Raw genomic sequence first — 8,307 nt, forward strand, 5'->3', positions numbered from 1 at the left:
GATCCTCACAAAAATCCTCCTTAAATACTGCTATTATCCCCCATTTTACAGACTAGGAAACTGTGGCCGAGGTGCTGAGTAACTGGCTGGTGGTCAGAATTCCTTTTACCTGTCCCTTGATGAAGTATGAACTCAAAGCCAGGCCTCCAGTCACTGCCCATGGGAGTGGGGCCCTGTGGGGCTGTACAGGGGGCCAGGCAGCCACTGAGCAGCCTGCCCTCCTGGCACTGCCCACTCAGCGCCTGTGCAACAGAGGCAACCCCTGAGGTGCACATGACCTCACCCAGGTGCCCAGGCCCAAGGCTCTTGGCAGAGAGGAACCTGGCTCTACCAAGAAAGGGAAGGCACGGGAACGCTGCAGGCCAGGAAGGCGAAGTGGCCTCTGGGGCAGAAAGAAAGAGTCCTGGCACTGGATGGAGAGGAGAAAGTGACAGAGAAGAGCCTCCAGGTCAGGCCTCCAGGAGTCCAGAGGCCGAACCACTTCCAGGCTGTGAGAACACAGGAATAACCACTTTCTGGCATGCCAAAGCCTCTCACTTAATTTCAATAAGAATACTTTTTAGAAAGAGGAGAAATGCGCGAGGATACTAAGCTTCCAGCAGGTGGATGCTGTGGCAGAGACTCTGGGGCGCAAACCCATTTCTGTGGCGCTGTCCCCCACCAGCCACCGGGAGACACTCTGCGCCTTTGTCATTCCGCATCCCATGGTGCCATCTACATCACTCCGCTGTCACCGCCAAGCCCGGGGCCGCTGGATACAAAGTAACTCCGGAGTGACCTCCCAGCGAAGGGATGGAGCATCAGCTGCCAAACTAACTCAAGTTGCTAAACTAGCCCGGTGGCTGTTTTGTCTTTTAGTGTGAACTCAGGAACAGGTTGCGGATGCCTCTGCAGCATGTGAGGGAGTCTCTTTCTGAAAGAATTCACCTTGCTGAAGGGCTGATGTCTGGCACAGAAAACTCACAGGGCTCACCTGGCTTTGACAGGAGCCTTCTCTTCCCTGCTCGGTTGCCTCCTGGGAACCCCACGCCACATGCCCCCACCTACCCGCAAAGGGCTAGCCAGGCAGGGCCTGGGGCCGGCATGGCCTTACTACAGTCTGGGATCCTGAGTCCAGCCTTCCCTCCTGACCCTCCCTGGTGGACATGACCCCACTGGCTTGCACAGACGAAAGCAGGGAAATCAGCCAGAAGGTTCTGGAAACTGGCAGGCTCCCTCCCAGAAAACCTCTGCTCCGTTCTGAAAATGTGCCTGCCCCTGGCGGGGTCCAGCCTGAGCGTCATCACCAGCCTGGCATCAGCCATCATGCAGAAAGGGTCATTTCAGGGAGGATGATCCCAGATAACTGTTACTCTAGCAGAAAGCAATTAACATGTGGATGGGACATTATCCTACGTCCTATGGGTTTGTTTAAGCATCACATCCAACTCCTTTCTCAACATGAATGTACTCTGTTTCTGCCACGGTCATCCCAGCTACCTCCTGGACGTGGATCTCCAGTGTAAAGCCAAGGACACCGGAGCAGGCATAAGCCATCCGGTTGCCTGGCCTGCTGCTTTAGCCAAAATGAGCCAGTGTACTGACTTGAGACTAGATAGGAATTGATGTGATACATTTTTAAAGAAAGTTTGATATATTTTAAAGAATATATAGTCCAACATGAACACTTTAACAAATGACAAAGGGCTTCCCTGGTGGCTCAGCGGTAAAAAATTCACCTGCCAATGCAGGGGGACATAGGTTTAATCCCTGGTCCAGGAAGATCCCACATGCCAGGAGCAACTGAGCCCATGAGCCTCAACCACTGAGCCTGGGCCCTGGAGCCCATGCTGTGCAACGAGAGGGGCCACTGCAACAAGTGGCCCATGCGCCGCAACCAGAGCAGCTCCTGCTCAGCCCACACAGCAGGGTGAACCCAGCAGAGCCAAGAATAAGTAACCAAAATGTTTAAATGAGGAAAAGTATAAGTATCTAATAAGCATATGAAAAATGTCCAGACTGAAGATGTGTGAGATCCTGTTTTTCCCTTTCCAAATAAGCAAGATGAAAGCATGGGGTCCCCCCACTCTGGCCTCGGTGTGGCAAGTGTGACACTCTCTCTGGGAGCATAAATTGATGTGAAGTTTCTGGAAAATAGCTGACAGCGTTTATCAAGAGCCTTAACAATGCTCCGCGCAGATGAGTGGACGCTAAAGCAGGGGCGTGGGAGCCAAGCAAGTGTGAGTCCTGATCCCACCATTCCAGCTGTGTGCCCACGGACAAGCCTCTTTGCCTCGTTTACGCTCTTCTTCTCAAGTATGAGAACAACGGGTGCTTCTCCCTGCCTCACAGGGCTGTTGTGAGGCTGAAGGGAAAAAACAGAGGGCTTAACACACAGGGAGGCTGTAGTGGCTGTTATTCTAAATTCTCTTTGAGCCAGTAATCTGGACTGTCCCAGAGAAATAATCTGACATGTAGGCAAAGATTCATGTACACATGTCTATCCAGTATTACTTTTTTTTTTTTTTTTTTTTGCCCTCCCTTGCACCCTCAGCATCTGGGGTTCCCCGACCAGGATCAAATCCATGCCCCCATGCCGGGGAAGTGCACAGTCTTAACCACTGGATTGTCAGGGAAGTCCCTCCAGGATTACTTATGATCATAAAAACAAGGACGCAATGCATCCAGCATTAGGGGAAAGTTAAGAAAGTTATGGTCCAGACGTGGTTTCAGATAGAAACTCAGCTGATAGCCTATGATATGCACTGCTCTGTACCTTGCTTTTTTTCACTTAACAGTGTAACATTTCACAAATTCTACGTGTCTGTAGGGTAAGTGCCTAGCATTGGGATTATTGAGTCAAAAGATGTGTATTTAAAAATTTACAGTTATGGCCAACTTGCCCCACAGAGGTTCCAATGCACTCTTGGACAAAGATATCAGAAGGGCTGTTTCTGAAGCTCTCCACATCAGTGTTATCAACCTTTGTTCTTGGCCAAGGTGAAAGTGGTATTCTATTGAAATTTCAATTTGCATTTCTTTTATTGTGAGTGAGGTTGAGTACCTTTTCATATGTTTAACAGCCATTTGTGTTTCCTTTTCACTGAATTGTCTGCTTTTGGCCTTACTTTCTATTGAGTAGTAGGTCTTTTTTTTTTCTTCGTTTAGCTCTTCAGTTGAAACATATGCAAATTCTTTCCTCCGGTTTATCACTTATCTTTTAATTTTTTGTGGGGTTTTTGCCATTCAGCTTTAAAATAAAAAACATATTGTCAAGGTTCTAGGAAATTGCTCTTTCTCTGCTGTGACACGCTGTATTGTCCTAATCCATTGACTCTTCTTTCTGTTTGAGCTCCTTGAGGGCTGGGACCGCGACTATCTGCCTCATCCCTTGAACCCCTGATAAACGCCCAAAAGATACCTGTTCAGTGACTGTGGTTCCGCTTAGTGAGTAAGTGCCAAATGGCTGTGCCTCCTAGGTAAATCTGCATAGTACACAAGGGAAAAATAGTCTCCTGCCCTATCCACTTCTGCCACAAAACAGTCATGGTCAACTTGTAACAAAATGTGTGAATTTTCAAGGTATTACCCCAGCCTCTCTGGTGTCTCAGACAGTCAAGAGCCTGCCTGCAATGCAGGAGACCAGGGTTTGATGCCTGAGTCGGAAAGATCCCCTGGAGAAGGAAATTGCAAGCCACTCCAGTATTCTTGCCTAGAAAATCCCATGGACAGAAGAGCCTGGTGAGCCCCAGTCCAAGGGGTCCCAAAGAGTGGGACACAGCTGAGCAGCTGACACTTTACTTCACCCCAGCCTCAGATGTTGGCAGCCTCAATATTCAAGGTCACACTGAGAGTCGACCAGTCCACCCCAGCCTCCCACCTGGCCCAGCCCACCATCCAAGTGGGACACACAGCCCCTCAGGGACTCACAGTGCTGTGGCTCCCAGATGAGTGGGCTGGGGGTGGGGGTGGAGGCAAGTCCTCCCCTACAGGGCCTGGGGCAGCTTCAGAAGACTCTCTACTTCTCTTCTCACGGACCTAGGAGGAAAAGCAGAGTTCCTTTCCAACAGCAAAGAACAGGACGGCCCAGATTGTGCTGTGCAAATGATTGACTCCAATCCATAGAAAATTCAGAGCATTCCTGGACTGACAAGGAAGAATCAAGAAAATTCAACATAAAAAGGAAAAAGAAGCGTCTATAGAACAACTGTCCACCTTTGGCAGAGGTGGGTCAGGTTGCTGTCAGGGTCTCATTTACTGCTTGCTGTTCAGGGGCAATACTGGGCAGAGGCAGAAAGTTACACCTTGGCTCCAAAGCTGATTTTACTTTGCAGCTCAGCCATTGGTATTGTTTTTTCCTAACAGCTATTCTCCAAGAGCAAGGGGCACTGAAGGGCTGTGTTCAGGCATCCAATTCTGCTTTACTCAAACGATTAGCCTCTTCTTCCCAGAAAGCATGATGGAGCCACTCTAAATAAATACCATACCAGGAATATTGGGAATATCTTTCTATCTTTACAGACCCTAAAGGCTTTCTTGGGCAGGTGCCGTCTCGGGTGCAAAGGTGGCAAGAAGCCGCCCCTGAAGCAGCCCAAGAAGCAAGCCAAGGAGATGGATGAGATGAGGCATGCAAGCAGAAACAGAAGGAGCAGCAGAAGAAACTAAAGGAGCTAAAGCCAAAGTCTCAGAGAAAGGCCCCCGGGCCACAGGTGGAATCAAGAAATCTGGGGAAAAGTAAGCTGTTCCTTATGCCTGAGGCAATGACGATTCTTAGTTCCACTCCTCTTTAAACCTCTGGATTGCCTGCCATAACATTTGTTGACATCTATAGCTAGAATGAAGTGTTGTCGTGGAATCTATTGTATATTTAAGAGCAAACTTGTGTAAAAAAGAAAAAAAGGCTTTTTTATTTTTATTTTTTTGGTCATGTGTCACAGCTTATGGGATCTTAGTTCCCCAATCGGGGGTTGAACCCAGACCCTGAACAGTGAGAGCAAAGAGCACTAACTACTGGACAGCCAGGGAATTCCCAAGACTTTTTAATTTTTAACTTCTTATTTTGAAAAAAAAAAAAAAAGTAAAATTTACAGAAATGTTGCAAAAACAAACCCTCGTCATCTATTTTCACCAATTGTTCTTATTTTTGCTACATTTGCTTTACCATTCTCAATACAATATATTAGGGGGTTTTCCCTTGTGGCTCATCTGGTAAAGAATCTGCCTGTAATGTGGGAGACCTGGCTTTAATCTCTGGGTTAGGAAGATCCCCTGGAGATGGGAAAAGGCTACCCACTCTAGTATTCTGGCCTGGAGAATTCACTCCATGGGGCTGCAAAGAGACACGACTGAGCGACTTTCACTATTCACTATAAACTGCATACCATTATTATCTTTTTTTATTATTATCTTTTAAATGAACTATTTGAAAGCAAATTGTAGACTTTTACTCCTAAACATTTTCATCTTTGCTGTTAACAGTGAAGACATCCTCTTATAATCACAATACAGTTATTAAATTCAGAAAACTTAACATTGTTAAATTACTGATATCTAATCTGCAGTGAAATTCCAATACTTTGGCCAACTGATGCAAAGAACTGACTCATTGGAAAAGACCCTGATGCTGGAAAAGATTGAAGGGAGGGAGAAGGGGACGACAGAGGATGAGATGGTTGGATGGCATCACCACCTCAATGGACATGAGTTTGAGTAAGCTCCATTAGCTGGTGATGGACAGGGAAGCCTGACGTGCTGCAGTCCATGGGGTTGCAAGGAGTCAGACACGACTGAATGACTGAACTGAACTGACCTGAATCTGTAGTTCACACTCAGATTTCACTGTATGTGTGCTCAGTAACGTCTGACAGTTTGTGATCTCATGGACTGTAGCCCACCAGGCTCCTCTGTCCATGGAATTTTCCAGGCAAAAATACTAGAGTGGGTTGCTACTGCTTCCTCCAGGGGATGTTCCCAACCCAGGGATTGAACCCATGTCTCCCGAGTCTCCTGCGTTGCAGGCGAATTCTTTACCACTGAACCACCAAAGAAGTCCCTCAAATTTTGCTAATTGTCCAAATAAAGCCTCCAATAGCTCCTTCTTTCGGAGAAGGCAATGGCACCCCACTCCAGTACTCTTGCCTGGAAAATCCCCTGGATGGAGGAGGCGGGTAGGTTGCAGTCCATGGGGTTGCTAAGGGTCAGACACGACTGAGCAACTTCACTTTCACTTTTCACTTCCATTGGAGAAGGAAATGGCACCCACTCCAGTGTTCTTGCCTGGAGAATCCCAGGGACGGGGGAGTCTGGTGGGCTGCCGTCTGTGGGGCCACACAGAGTCGGACACGACTGAAGCGACTTAGCAGCAGCAGCAGCAGCAGCAGCAGCATCTCCTTTACCAGACCAGGATCCAATCTTGGTTGCATTTAGTTTTTCTCTCTTAATTTCTTTTAATCTGGATGAGTTCCTCCACCTAGATTTTATGATCTTGATGTTTTCAAAGATTGCTGGCCAGTTGCTTTGTAGAATTTCCTTTAGTTTGGATTTTCTGATGTTTCTCTATGGTTAATTTCAGTTCATACACTTTTTATAAAAATATTTTTAATTGCTCATGATCCTTGTATATTATAATCAAGTTATCAAATGAGTCATATTTTGAAACAAGTTTTTTCATTATAATTCATATTCACTTGGGGCTGACTTCTTAAAACATTATTTCTTATATTTTTGAACTATCTCCTTTTGGTAATTTTAAACATGGTAATTTTTTCCTGTTTGCATTTAGTATTTGTTCTTTTGAACACAGATCAGGGAGTGTCTCTTGCTGGTTCATTCTCTGTCAGTTTTGTTTTTTATATCTGTTTATAATAGGGATATTGACATTTTATTTTGAAATAGAAGTCATTCCTCCCATACCATACTATGCATGCATGCATACGTGCTAAGTCACTTCAGTTGTGTCTGACTCTTTGAGAGCCTATGGGCCATAGCCCACCAGGCTCCTCCGTCCTGGGGTTCTCCAGGCAGGAATACTGGAGAGGTTACCACGCCTTCCTCCAGGGGATCTCCCCAACCCAGGGATCAAACCAGCATCTCTTCCGTCTCCTGCATTGGGGGGTGGGTTCTTTACCACTAGCACCATCTGGGAAGCCCATACCATACCATAAGTCTCTCTTACTCTCCTTTGTATCCCTTTATCTAGCAATAATATCTGGTACTACTCAGGAAAACTCTGGGGAACACTGGTTGACTCAGTGAATGAATTTAGTGGCTATATACTGAATTTTCTGAATCCAAGTCCTATACAAAAAATAATTTTGGTTTCTATTAATTACTGTACACATTGAGGAATTCAAGTATTACAGTTTTACAAAAATATCTTCTAATGATTTAAGTGTCTCAATCTTAGTATGAGCCCAAAGTCCACCATCTTTGGCTGAAATTCTGCTTGAGTCCTGGTACATTTGAGGAGAAAGGGTGGGATGAGAGTGCTCGTGGTCTGAAGGCAGGCTTCTCTGGGGAAAAGCCTCCTTATAGAAATGAACACAGAAGCACCTGGGGGCTTTCAGGCTCTCCTCAAGAGCACCAAATCTTGAATGTAGAGAATTCGACTTAGTTACTCCTTGGTCTGAACCTTACAACTTGTTGTATGGTCCAGCTACATTAACCTGAAGTTCAACACACCTGCCATTGTGAGAATTTGCCCACTCTCCAGGCTCAGGCTCCCTCTACCTTGTTCCTCTGTCAGTAACATGCCGTCTCCACCTCCTCCCTGGAGTTTTGATACTTGGTTAATAGAAGGAAAGAGGCTCAACTTAGAATCCTATAAATTTATATCATAATGAAATAGTTTAAATTTATCAGTTTGGCAGAGACAAGACAGATTAATTATATGTAAGAAAATGACAAAATAAGTACTTTTATATACTTTTCATATTTTACAGCATCTGTTTAAACTTGAGCAACTCAACTTCTGGGATTCTTTCCTATAGACATACTTGCACAAGTGCAGAAAGAAATATGTAAAAGCATGCTCACTGTAAATTTTTGTAACAATGGAAAGATGGAAACTGCTCTCTCAACTGTCCACCCATAGGGGCTGGTTAAATAGATTACAGCAAAGCATATAATATAATATAATCTGATTGTTAGAAAGAATAAGGTGGATCTACATGATCTAATATGGAATCTGTCAAAAATATATTGTTGAATGGAAAAACAATTTGCAAAGCAGATTAAATACGGTTATTTATATCATATAATATATTCAAAGCAAAAAAATAAAAAAAATCTGAAAACGTACACCAAACGGTGAACAATGATTATTATCTG

This window comes from Capra hircus, chromosome 28, assembly GCF_001704415.2.
Source record: "Capra hircus breed San Clemente chromosome 28, ASM170441v1, whole genome shotgun sequence".
Classification (NCBI taxonomy): Eukaryota; Metazoa; Chordata; class Mammalia; order Artiodactyla; family Bovidae; genus Capra; species Capra hircus.